This window comes from Tupaia chinensis, unplaced genomic scaffold (assembly GCF_000334495.1).
Source record: "Tupaia chinensis unplaced genomic scaffold, TupChi_1.0 Scaffold000270_2, whole genome shotgun sequence".
Taxonomy (NCBI): Eukaryota; Metazoa; Chordata; class Mammalia; order Scandentia; family Tupaiidae; genus Tupaia; species Tupaia belangeri.
This window is the reverse complement of record NW_006159751.1, coordinates 890,085-903,150: the sequence shown is the minus strand read 5'-3', so window position 1 is coordinate 903,150 and position 13,066 is coordinate 890,085. Positions and strand designations below refer to the sequence as shown.

General features: G+C 40.1%; 1 pseudogene; it reads left to right on the top strand.

Moving 5' to 3' along the window:
• Positions 1-3,233: 3,233 nt before the first annotated feature.
• The window catches only part of LOC102498891 (heterogeneous nuclear ribonucleoprotein A1-like), a 54,644-nt pseudogene continuing 44,811 nt past the window's right edge, over positions 3,234-13,066 (top strand).

Here is a 13,066-nt window from a genome sequence, read left to right as displayed (position 1 = left end):
CCAACCCAGACAGGAGAGTAAAATAAAAGGTATTCAAATCAGAAAAGGAGTAGCTAAATTGTCCCTATTGGCAGAGGGTATGATTACATACATGGAAAATACAAAATAATCTACAAAAAACAAATACTACTGGAAGGATAAATTAATTCAATACAGAATATAAAATCAATATACAAAAATCTATAGCATGTTTGTACACCAACAATAAACAGACTGAGGCAGAATTGAAGAAAGCAATTCCATTTACAATTGCAACAAAAATTAAAATACCTAGGAACTAGCCTACAAAGAGGTGAAAGATCTCTACAAGAAAAAATTATGAATAAAGTGTAAAAAAAAAGTATACAAATTAAAAAAGAATAACACCCATTTTCTTGGATTGGAAGAATCAATGTAATTATGACATCTCTACCTAAATTATTTTGCAAATTCAATGCAATTCTGATAAAATTACTGGTAATATTCTTCACAGAACTAGAAAAAAATCATAAAATTTATTGGAAATCATGAAAGACCCTGTTTTGTCAAAACAATACTGTTCAAAAAGAATAAATTAGGAGACATCTTAGTACCTGACCTCAAAATGTATTACAAAGCTGTTATAATCAAAACAGCAAGGTACTGCCACGAAAAGACACATACACCAATGATACAGAATAAAGGATCCAGAAGTAAACCCCAAACCATACAACCAACTTATCTTTGGCCAAGAATAGAAGATGACATAGTAGAGAAAAGAAAGTTTTCTGCAATGGTGCTGGGAGAACTGAATAACCACCTGCAAGAAAATGAAACTGGACCAATTAACTCAAAATGTATGAAAGATTGGGAACCAGCAGTTAGCGTGATGGCTATGTCGCTGGACTCTCACATAGTCGACCACGGTTTGCGTCCCGGACCTGGTGGCTTAAAACTCATGCTGGGCACGTGTGCGTGCATGCCCAAGATCCCGAGAGGAGAATGGAGGAGAAGGGATTGTGACGTGACCATCCCCTCTGGGGGGTGATTTCTCGCTTTCTGTCTCTGTGTCTCTCTCTGTCTGGCGAGCGCATGCGCCCTATAGTGAAAACCTCTCAAAAAAAAAAAGGATATTCATATGATCATTTAAATTGATGCAGAGAAGGCATTTGATAAAATACAACAACTCTTCATAATTAAGACTCTCAGCAAGATTGGTATAGAAGGGTCATTTCTCAACACAATAAAAGCCATATATGAAAAACCTACATACAGCTAACACTATACCGAATGGGGAAAAGCTAAAAGCTTTTCCACTGAAAACCAGTACTAGACAAGGCTGCCCGCTTTCTCTACTTCTTTTCAATATACTGCTAGAAGTCTTAGCCAATGCAATCAGAAAAGAGAATGATATAAAAGGCATTAAAATAGGCAAAGAAGAATCGAAAATATCTTTATTTGCAGATGACATGTATTAGAAGACACAAAGGTTTCCATGAAAAAAACTTAGAGTAATAAATGAATACAGTAAAATCTCAGGATACAAAATCAACATCCAAATAAATGTCTTTAGCATTTCTATATATTAACAAGTTGAATGAGGTAGATCTGAAGAAAGGAATCCCATTTACCAAAGCTACAAAAATGTATGCAATACCTAGAGATAAACCTAACTAAGGAAGTCAGACCTTTACAAAGAAAACTATAAAAATCTTTTAAAAAGATATTGAAAATGACACACAAAAAAAGTAGAAGGACATCCCACATTCCTAGATTGGAAGAATTAATACAATCAAAATGGCAATTCTATCCAAGTTAATCTACATATTTAATGCAATTCCAGTCAAAATATCAGAGACATTCTTCACAGATCTAGAAAAGACAATCATAGAATTTGCTGGAATCAAAAGATCTCATATTCCCAATGCAATCCTGCATGAGAAGAGTAGAATTCATAGCATCTCACTCCCTAACCCCAAAATATACTATAAAGCTGTGATAATTAAAACAGCATGGTGGGACCAGCAGTTAGCGCAATGGCTATGTCGCTGGACTCCCATGTAGTTGACTGCGGTTCGAGTCCCGAACCCGGTGGCTTAGACTCAAACCAGGTATGTGTGCATGCGTGCCCAGGATCCCAAGAGGAGAATGGAGGAGAAGGGATTGCCGTGTGGCCATCCTCCCCTGGGGGGGAGGGTGATTTCTCGCTTTCTGTCTCTCTGTCTTTCTCTTTCTGGCGAGTACACGCACCCTATAGCAAAAACCTCTCCAAAAAAAAAGAAAAGAAAACAGCATGTTATTGGCAAAACAAACAAACAAAACAAACAAACAGGCAGGTCAATGGAATAGAAGGGAGATCCCAGAAATAAACCCCAAAACTTAGAGTCAACTGATTTTTGACAAAGGATACTAGTCAATCCAGTGGGAAAAGGAAAACCTCTTTGGCAAATGATGCTGGAAAAAGATGAAGTAAAATTATCCCTGTTTATATTTATTTCTGGAGTTTCTGTTCTGTTCCATTGGTGTGTGTCCATTTTTATGTCACTACTATGCTGTCCTGATTACTATCACTTTACAATATAATTTGAAGTCGGTAAGTATGATACCTCCAACTTTGCTTTTCTTTCTTAAGATCGTCTTGGCTACTCAGGGTCTTTTGTGGTTTCATATACATTTTAGAATTTGTCTTCCTATTTAAAATGCCACTGGAATTTTGATAGTGACTATGTCAGATTTGTATACCACATTCGGTAGTATGGACAGTTTAACAATTTTAATTCTTTTAATTCACAAACATGGATTTCTCCATTTATTTGTGTCTTCAATTCCTTCCATTGGTATTTTACAATTTTCACTGTTCAGGACGTTTGCGTCCTTGATTAAATTTATTCTTAAATATTTTATTCTTTTTGATACTATTGTAAATGGGATTATTTTATTTCTTTTTCAGGTAGTTTGTTCTTGGTATAAAAAAATGCAATTGATTTTTCAATGTTGATTTCATATCCTGCAACTTTTCTGAATTCATTTATTAACTCTTTTTGTTTGTTTGTTTGTTTGTTTTGTGGAGTCTTTAGTGTTTCTATGTTATAGGATGATGCCATCTGCAAACAGGGATAGTTTTACTTCTTCCTTTACAATTTGGATCCTTTGGTTTCTTTTTCTTATGTGGATTTCTCATGCTAGTAGTTCTAGTTCTGTGTTAAGTAGAAGGGAGGAGAGGTGTACACATTAAAATATAGAGAGAAGCTGAGGAAGACACTGCAGTGTTAGAAATGAAGATCAAGAGGAAGCAAGGAACCCAGTACTTGACCATGGCAGGTAGCCAGCTCCCCAAGGTGCTGCCCCCTCCCGCTTGCTGCTCACAGGCCTGTGGGCTAATAATGCCTCTTGCCTGAGGCTAGTTTCCTCTCAGTGACTCAGCACTCTAACTTCCAGCATGGCTGCAGTTTCCAACAGGAGAGAACTGAGAGCAGTTGTGTCCAGATTCCCAAGCACCCAAACATGTATCCTTGGACACCCAGGAGGGTGTGATTGGCCTGTGCTAGCCAAAGAGTCTTGTTGTGTCCCCAGACAGGGGGCAGAGACCTGCCTTATGATTGGTGAATTCCTGGTCCCTCCTTCCTCCCAGACTATACCTTGGCTTTTCCTCTTCAGTACCCACCAGGTGTGAAAAACTAAGAAAATAAATTGAAAATGTCACTCCAAAGTGGAAAGATATCCAAGGCTTCTGGATTGGAAGAATTAATATAATCAAAATGTCTATTCTACCCAAATTAATCTACATATTTAATGCAATCCTAATAAAGTTGCCATAGATATTCTTCACAGATTTAGGAAAAACAATCATAGAATTTGTCTGGAATAGGCCCTCAAGCAGAGTCCACATCCATCTGCAGCCTCCGGCCCAGTCAGAGAAAATGAGGCAGGGCTGACCATCAGCCCCAGCCCCAGCCCCAGCCCCCATCCCCAAGCTCCCCATACTCTCAGTGAAAAGGTCAGGGAAGCTCTCAGCTCACAAGCAGAGTCCACCTTCATCCACAGCCCCCTGCCCAGTTGGAGAAATTGAGGCAGGGCTGACCATCAGCCCCAACCACAGCCCCTAAGCTCAGAGCTCCTCTCCTCTCAGCCTAAAGATAGGCCTTTTTTTTCCCCCTTCTTTCTTTTGCTAATTCTTTACTTCTCTTTCCCCCATCGCTCTCAGACAGAGTCCACCTCCATCTGCAGCTCCCTGCCAAAATATTTTTCTTTTTTTCCTCTTTCATATTCTGTTTTCTTCCCTCTTACTTTGCCACTTTCTACTCATTCTCAACCCTCCCAAGAGGGACTAGACAGGTCTAGAATTTTAGTTTTAAAACATCTAAGTCCCATGAGGCTATTAGGGATCCTCGCTCAGCACTGAACCACCAGCAAATAAAGAGAAACTGCTCTTCAGAAAACTTCTCCTGTGGTGGCCACATAGCTAACCAAATCAGAAGAGAGACATTGGCACAGAAGCAATCCACAGCAAAAGGAAGCAAATAGGTTCCCAGTTGCAGAAACATTCTCCAAGAGTTATCCAAAAGTAAATATGTCACCAAATGGCTACATGTCAGAGAAGAGCCTCAAGTTTGAAGGAAACAAACAAACAAACAGGAAATATGTCTCCATCAAGAAAACACAATAACTCTCCTCCATCTCTTGAAAAAACAGAAGTTACCAAAATGTCAGAGAAAGTTTTGAACATTCATGGTGACAAAATTTTATTAATAGGAACAGAAAAGACAACAAGAGGAGTTGAGGGAGGAGTTCCAGGAGTTGAGGAAGTCCTTGCACGATATGAAATGGACACCATAAGAAAGAATCAAATATGTTATTATCTGTTGAAGATAACGTGTATAGTATTCTCAACTTGACTGGTAAGAAATGAATACATGTTGGAATATTCACTTTGCAAGCTAAGTGACATGTGATTGAATGTATAAAAGAAATTGAAATTAAAAATACATTAAAAAAAAGAAAGAATCAAATGGAACTGTTAGAGGTGAAGACTGTAATACAGGAAATCAAAATCTCTCTTGAAAGTATTAAAACTGATTAGATCATGCTGAAAATTGAATCTCAGACATAGGAGACAAAACCTCTGACCTAGGAAAAAAACACCAAAATGATAGAGAAAATAACAACAACAACAAAATGAGGATACTATATGAGAAATTCTAGATTCTATTAAATGTCCAAACATCTGAATAATTCATATCCTGGAAGGTGAAGAAACTAATAAGGGCATTGAAAATCTATTTCATGAAATTCTGGAAGAAAACTTTTCAAGTTTAAAGAAGCACATCCAGATCCAAGAAATACAAAGGACCCCAAATAGAATCAACCCAAGAAGATCCTCTCCACGGCCAGACTAACCAAAACCACAGATAATGACAAGATACTAAAACTGGCAAGAGAGAAATATCAAGTAACTAACAAAGGTATTCCTAATAGGTTAACACTGGACCTTTCAACAGAAACAATGCAAGCAAGGAAAGAATGGAAAGACATACTGAAAGTGATAAAAGAGAAACAGTTTCAACCAAGATAGTTTATATCTATCAAGACTATCCTTCACGGGACTAGCAGTTAGCGTAATGGCTATGTCACTGGACTCCCACGTAGTCAACCATGGTTCGCGTCCCGGACCCAGTGGCTTAAAACTCACGCCGGGCACGTGTGCATGCGTGCCCAAGATCCCGAGAGGAGACTGGAGGAGAAGGGATTGCAGCGTGGCCATCCCCCCTGGGTCGTGATTTCTCGCTTTCTGTCTCTGTGTCTCTTTCTGTCTGTCTGGCAAGCGCACACTCCCTATAGCAAAATCCTCTCCAAAAAAAAGATTATCCTTCACATGGGAGAAAAAGATAAAAATTTTCTCAGACAAACAAAACCTGAAAGAATTGGCCAACATCAGATCAGTTCTTCAAGAAATTCTGGATATTTCTGTACAAGGGAAACTAAAGAAGGAACATAAAGGGAACCAGCAGTTAGCGTAATGGGTATGTCGCTGGACTCCCACGTAGTCAACCATGGTTCGCGTCCCGGACCCAGTGGCTTAAAACTCACGCCAGGTGCATGTGCGTGAGTGCCCAAGGCCCTGAGAGGAGAATGGAGGAGAAGGGATTGCAGCGTGACCATCCCCCCTGGGGGGTGATTTCTCGCTTTCTGTCTCTGTGTCTCTGTCTGTCTGGCGAGTGTACGTGCCCTATAGCAAAAATCTCTCCAAAAAAAAAAAGGAACATAAAGAAATGAGAGGATAAAAGACAACCAAGAAAATGGCCAATTTAAAGGTAGGGACAAGCCCAAAATATTGATAGTAACATTGACTGTTAATGGATTAAATTCTCCAATCAAGAGACTCAGATTGACTGAATGGATAAAAAATAAAATTCCTCTATCTGTTGCCAATAAGAAACACATCTCTTGGATAAAGACATACATAGACTAAAAGTTAAGGGCTGGTAAAAGGTATTCCATGCAAATGGGAACCCAGAAAGAGCTGGAGTCATGATACAAATTTCAGACAAAATAGACTTTTAAATGAAACCTGTAAGAAGAGATGAAAAACAGCATTATATAGTACTGAAAAAGGTCATTCATCAAGAAGATAAAACATGTATAAATACCTATATACCTAACTTGGGAGCACCCAAATATCAAGGAAAAACTGTTAGATCTAAGAGGATAGATAGACTGCAACACACTAAGATAGACTGGAACACACTAATTGTTGTAGATCTCAAAACTTTGTTAACTTCTGTCTAGATGAAAAAGAAACAAAGAGATACAGGATCTAAATGATACCATAAATCAAATGGATTTAGTAGATATCTATAGAATTTTTCACAAAACCACGAAATATACTTTTTTCTCACCCCCACTTGGAACCTTATCATTGACTGACCATATGATAGGGCACAAAACAAGCCTTTACAGATTCAAAGGCATAGAAACTATATCCAATACCTTCTCTGACCAAGATGGAATTAAAATTGATATGAATTTCAGCAAAAACCCTCAAAAATACACAAATAAATGAAAACTAAAAATAACCTACTTTTGAATGACTTCACAACTACTGAAGAAATTAAGACTGAAATAAAAAGATTCAAGGAAATCAATGATGAGTACATGAGTTTCCATAATCTTTGGGACACAGCAAAAGCAGCCATAAGAGGAAAATTCATAGCAATTAGTGCATATAAGAAAAAGATGGAGGATTTCTGAGTGGTCCCATTCAGGTATCAGGACTACTGAGAACCCTCTGCACAGATGAGAACCCTCTGCGCAGACTTCACCCTCTTGTGGCCCAGATATAGCCAAGAGCCAGGACAAGCCAATCAGCAGCCATCTATATTTGAGTTCTGAGTGGCCCCATTCAGGGATTAGGACTACAGAAGACCCTCTGCACTCTCCTGCCCCCTGGCTGGAGAAGTTTTACAGAGTATCTCTCCTTTTACATTTTTTCTTTAGGGAACCAGCAGTTAGCGTAATGGCTATGTCGCTGGACTCCCACGTAGTCGACCGCGGTTCGCGTCCCGGACCCGGTGGCTTAAAACTCACGCCGGGCGCGTGTGCGTGCGTGCCCAAGATCCCGAGAGGAGAATGGAGGAGAAGGGATTGCGGCATGACCATCTCCCCTGGGGGGTGATTTCTCGCTTTCTGTCTGTATGTCTCTCTCTGTCTGTCTGGCGAGCGCATGCGCCCTATAGTGAAAAATCTCTCCCACCCCCCAAAATTTTTTTTTCTTTTATTTAAAACTTCTTAGCTCTCTGCCACTCTTTTGCCGTGCTAATTCTAACCTTTTCACCTGCCTCCATAGGACAAGCCAATCAGCAGCCACCTATATTTGAGTTACATATAGCTCAATTCAGGGATTAGGACTACTAATGACCCTCTGCTCAGACTTCCCCTCCTGCTCCACAGCTCTTTCCAGGGGCCAGATTAGAGCACCCTACTTATTCTCCCTTTCTCTCTCCATTTCTCTCTTTTTAATTTTTAAACTCCTTAACTCTCTGCTGCTCTTTAATCTTGTTAATTCCTACCTTTACCCCTGCCCCATAGGACAAGTGAATCAGCAGCCACCTATATTTGAGTTCCTTTCTCCTCCATTTTCCCCTCAGGATCTTGGACACACATGCACATGTGCCTGGTGTGAGTTTGAGCCACCGGGTCCGGGACTCAAACCATGGTCCACTACATGGGAGTCCAGCGACATAGCCATTATGCTAACTGCTGGTCCCAATGCCTGCTGGATTCTTAATAGGACTTTACCAGCCTCTTGTCCTTCAGCAGTCCCATTCAGGGATTAGGACCACTGAAGAACTTCTGCCTAGGCTTCATCCTCCTGTCTCCAGACCTAGCCAGGAGTCAGGTGAGTGCACCTTACTTATGCTCTCTGTTTCTCTCCACCTCTCTCTATATATATTTAATTAATTTTTTTTTAACTTCTTAGCTCTCTTCTGCTCTTTTGTCTTGCTAATGCTTACCTCTTGTTCTGCCCTCATAGGATAAGCAAATTAGCAGCCATCTGTATTTGAGTTCCAAGAAGCCCAATTCAGGGATTAGAACTACAGAAGACCCTTTGCACTGACTTCACCCTCCTGTATCCCAGATCTAGCCCGGATCTAGGACAAGCCAATCAGTAGCCATCTATATTTGAGTTCCAAGTGGCCCCATTCAGAAATTAGGATTACTGAAGACCCTCTCCCCAAACTTTACCCTCTTGCCCCTCACATCTAGCCAGGAGCGAGGTTAGAGAGCTTTAGTGATTCTCTATGTCTCTCTCTATTTTCTCTCTTTTTAATTTTTAAATTTTAAACTTGTTTGCACTCTGTCACTCTTGTCTTTCTCATTCTCACCTTTCTCCCTGTCCCCATAGGACGAGCCAATCAGCAGCCATCTATATTTGATTTCTGAGTGACCCCATTCAGGGATTAGGACTACCAAAGAACCTTTGCCCAGACTTCACCCTCCTGTCCTCCAGTTTTAGCCAGGACTCAGGTTATAGAACCCTACTTATTCTCTCTGTCTCTCTCCATCTCTCTCTCTCTAATTTATTTTTAAAAATTTTTAAACTTCTTAGCTCTCTGCTGCCCTTTTGTTCTGCTTATTTTTATCTTTCCTCCTGCCCCCATAGGACAAGCCAATCAGCAGCCATCTATATTTGAGTTCCAAGTGGTTAGGACATTCTGGGGTTAGGACTACTGAAGACCTTCTGCCTGATGTAGAAGCACCTCCATCTTTTAACTTTATGTTATACTTGCTTCCTCCTTTTGCCCAGAGTAAACAGAGTGATTAGTAGTCTGTCTTTGCTAACTAGCCTGAAACCTTTTTTAAAATGTTCCTCAGCAATGTAACTGCAAATCACCAGACCCCTTCCTTGAGCCAGGGGGACCATTAAACAAAGGTCTGGGGAGTCACTTTAGAAATTATTAACCTGCCTAATTCAGCTTCTGTAACTGGTTTGGCATAGTAACCCACTCCCTTTCCTCTCCACCCCTCCTTAATTGCCATTGTAATCACCATGTCAACACAAAAATCGATTGTTATCTTTGCTTTTATAAGCACCTCTCTCTTTGCACTCGAGGCTGCAAGGTTTTGGAGAGACACGAGTCCTCCCACATTTGACTGCCCTATTATTAAAGAAATTCTATGATTTGGCTATGTCTGGATGTTCTCTTATTTCTCAATGATAAGACTACAATATTTTGAGACCTCTGCAAGATTGGTTCCTACCCGGTATTTGGGTGAGGCATCTCAGAGAGAGTGGCCTAACTTGGGCCAGCTGCCAGCTACTCAGAGAGTGTCTAGGTGAGGCATGCCACCTTGGACTTCCTAGGGCCCTGGAGTCACCTTTTGGGATTGACAGCCAGGCAACAGAGGCCAACAACTCCTCCAAAAATTGTGGAGTTTAGCATAAGCCCTCCAGAGACATTTCTTCTGGTGTTCTTGCCTTGCTCTTCTTTAGGTTCAGCAAATTGGTAAGTATAAGTTTGGCGAAGGAAAACTCCCTGAATCTGATCTGCTGGACTGGGGGGTCTGAGTCCTTCCTAAGGTGGCTGGATCTAGGGCTGACTGGACACAATTATAGAATCCCTACTTAGATTCTACCAGACATGCTGGAATCCGGGGGTTAGATAACATAAGGGGCTCAATTTGAGTAGACATGCCTACTAGATTCTTGACAGGACTTTACTAGGCTCTTGTGTAGACATGCCTGCTAGATTCTTTATTTTTTTGGAGAGGTTTTTGCTATAGGGCACTATGCTCAACAGAAAGGCAGAGAGAGACGGAGAGATAGAAAGCGAGAAATCATCCCCCCTGGGGGAACGACCACACCACAATCCCTTCTCCTCCATTTTCTTCTCAGAATCTTGGACACACATGCACATGCACCTGGCATGAGTTTAAACCACCGGGTCCGGGACTCGAACCGCAGTCGACTACATGGGAGTTCAGTGACATAGACATTACGCTAACTGCTGGTCCCAATGCCTGCTGGATTCTTGATAGGACTTTACCAGGCTCTTGTCCTAAGTCATTTCCTCTCCCATAGAGAGGAGTTTTCCAGGGCCCTGGTCTGCCTTCTCCCAGTTCACCTCTATCTGGCTGAGAGCTCCATCCTCCTTTGTGCTCTCTTGGGCTGAGTTCAGCCACCTCCTTAATGTTTGTTCTTTAGGGATTTTTTCTGCTACTTAATCCCTCAGTCATTTTACCTGTGCTCTAAGGGAGACAGAAGTTCTCATTACATAGAGAAACCCCACCTCTCTTTTAAATCTGAGTCTTGCTAGTCTTACTATTTTTGTTACAACCTGGGCTAGCTGAGGAATCAAGGCATTCAAGACATGAAACCAACCTAAATGTCCACAAACTGATTAATGGATTGGAAAAGTGTGGCATATATACTCTGTGGAATACTACTCAGCCATAAAAAATAACAAGACCCTGGCATTTGATAGGAAGTGGTCAGATATTGCTGAGTGAAGTAAGCCAGGCTATGAAAGCAAGATATTGTATGTATCCACTTAATATATACTGACTATCCGCACGCTATGGTAGAGAGCGAAATACTGGGGGACATAAAAGCAGTGAAAATACTTAAGGAGAATAAGTGTGGAATGGGGGGGTGAAAAGAAGAGTATAAAGATAGTAAGAGAACAAATAGAGACGCATGACATTAGTAGGACACAGATACGGTTTATTACCTGTTGATCATGATGTGTATAGTATTCTCAACTGGATTGGTCTGAGAAGTATTTCATGATGGGTAAAGTCTTTTTACAAGCAAAATGAGAAATAGTGATTGGTTAAAAAATAATTGGAATAATAATAATGAACGGGACAAACAATGAAAAGATATTGAATGATGAAATGTGGTTTTTAATGTCTCAGTATTGACTGACATGCATGGCATTCCCTTTTGAAAAAGCAATGTAATACACTGTAAAGTTATATGCAATTCAATGTAATATAAACAAGGTTATGATGATAATAAATAAAAAACAAATAAAAAAAGGTAAAAAAAAAATCAAGGCATTCAAGAACTGGTGATCCCTACAGACACAGAACTATTGGTGGTAATTGCCTTGCAACCATAGGAGGTACAGGTGAAGGCAATATGGTCCTGGAGTGCTCTAGGGTATATCCTGAACAAAGAACATACTTGCCTTTTTAGAAATTATGGAAGGTTGGAACAGTTCCCTTGGAATGCATGCTTAGCTCTCCAAAAACTGCAAGGGCCTCTTGAAAACATTACACTTAGAAGGGGTGAAACTATCAGGAATATTGGGAACCAGCAGTTAGCGTAATGGCTATGTCGCTGGACTCCCACGTAGTTGACCGCAGTTCGCGTTCCGGACCCAGTGGCTTAAAACTCATGCTGGGAGCATGTGCATGTGTGCCCAAGATCCCAAGAGGAGAATGGAGGAGAAGGGATTGCGGCATGACCATCCCCCCTGGGGGATGATTTCTCACTTTCTGTCTGTATGTCTCTCTCTGTCTGTCTGGCGAGCGCACGCGCCCTATAGCGAAAACCTCTCAAAAAAAAAAAATAGAAACAAAACTCCATCAGTGTAGACATCAAAAAGTTAAAAGCCACCATCCTTGAGTGTATAATTAAAAATTTCAAAAAAGAGGGTTACTCTAAAGAGTATTAGTGTCAAGGTAACCCCAGGGAAATTGAATCCTATAGTCCTGATGTGTGTGTGCAACCATACATGTAATATGTCATGTTATATACATTGTGTGTCTGTGTGAAAAAAGGCCTTAAAGAATTCTATTCAATTTGGTTTATAGAAAAAGTGCTCATTCAAATTAATTCAAATTCTTTTCAAGTTTATATAACTGTAGTAAATAAACAAACTTCGAATATAATGAAAAGCAGAGATTAATAAATGAAAGTCTTTACAATTTCCAACATGTTTGTCTAGGTTTTTATTAATCAAGCAACATCATGTTTATCTTAGTATGGTTGGTTTAATGAAACAGCTAGTATTTGTGTGTTGTGTGTTGCATTTTACAGACCAGACGTCTAACAGGGAAACAAATTCTTAAGTAGCTTTTTCTGGCTTTAGTTTTAGTGCAAACAGAAGATCTTTGACCTCAAAGTAATTCTTGGATGTTTACAGAGAGCTCCTGAAACATCCAAAAGGGAGATTTGGACTGATCAGGCTTATTCTTTATATGTTGGATAAAAATGAAAAGCATTGTAAAAATAAATAATTCTAATTTTCTTGTCATTATATTTAAGTTGTATGTATGATACATTGTATACTTATATATCTATATGTGTATTGTATTCCAAAATAATGTGAAATTTCCAGGAATTTATGTTAAAATAATTGCCAGTCATGTTGTAGGTTATTATGTTAAACTGGTGTATAATTAAATTTCTTTACCAATAGTAAATTTTTGTCAGATCATTGTAAATTAGGCCTCTTTCCCCCTAGACTCTCCTCTTAGTTCAATGATCAAGAGCTCTAGCTAGAAGAACAAAAAATTAAATCAAGACTACATTCTCGGAGCGAGCGAGGCGCCCTCGGCGCTGGCGGGCGGAGTAGGCCCTGCGCCGGCCCCACCCGGGGCC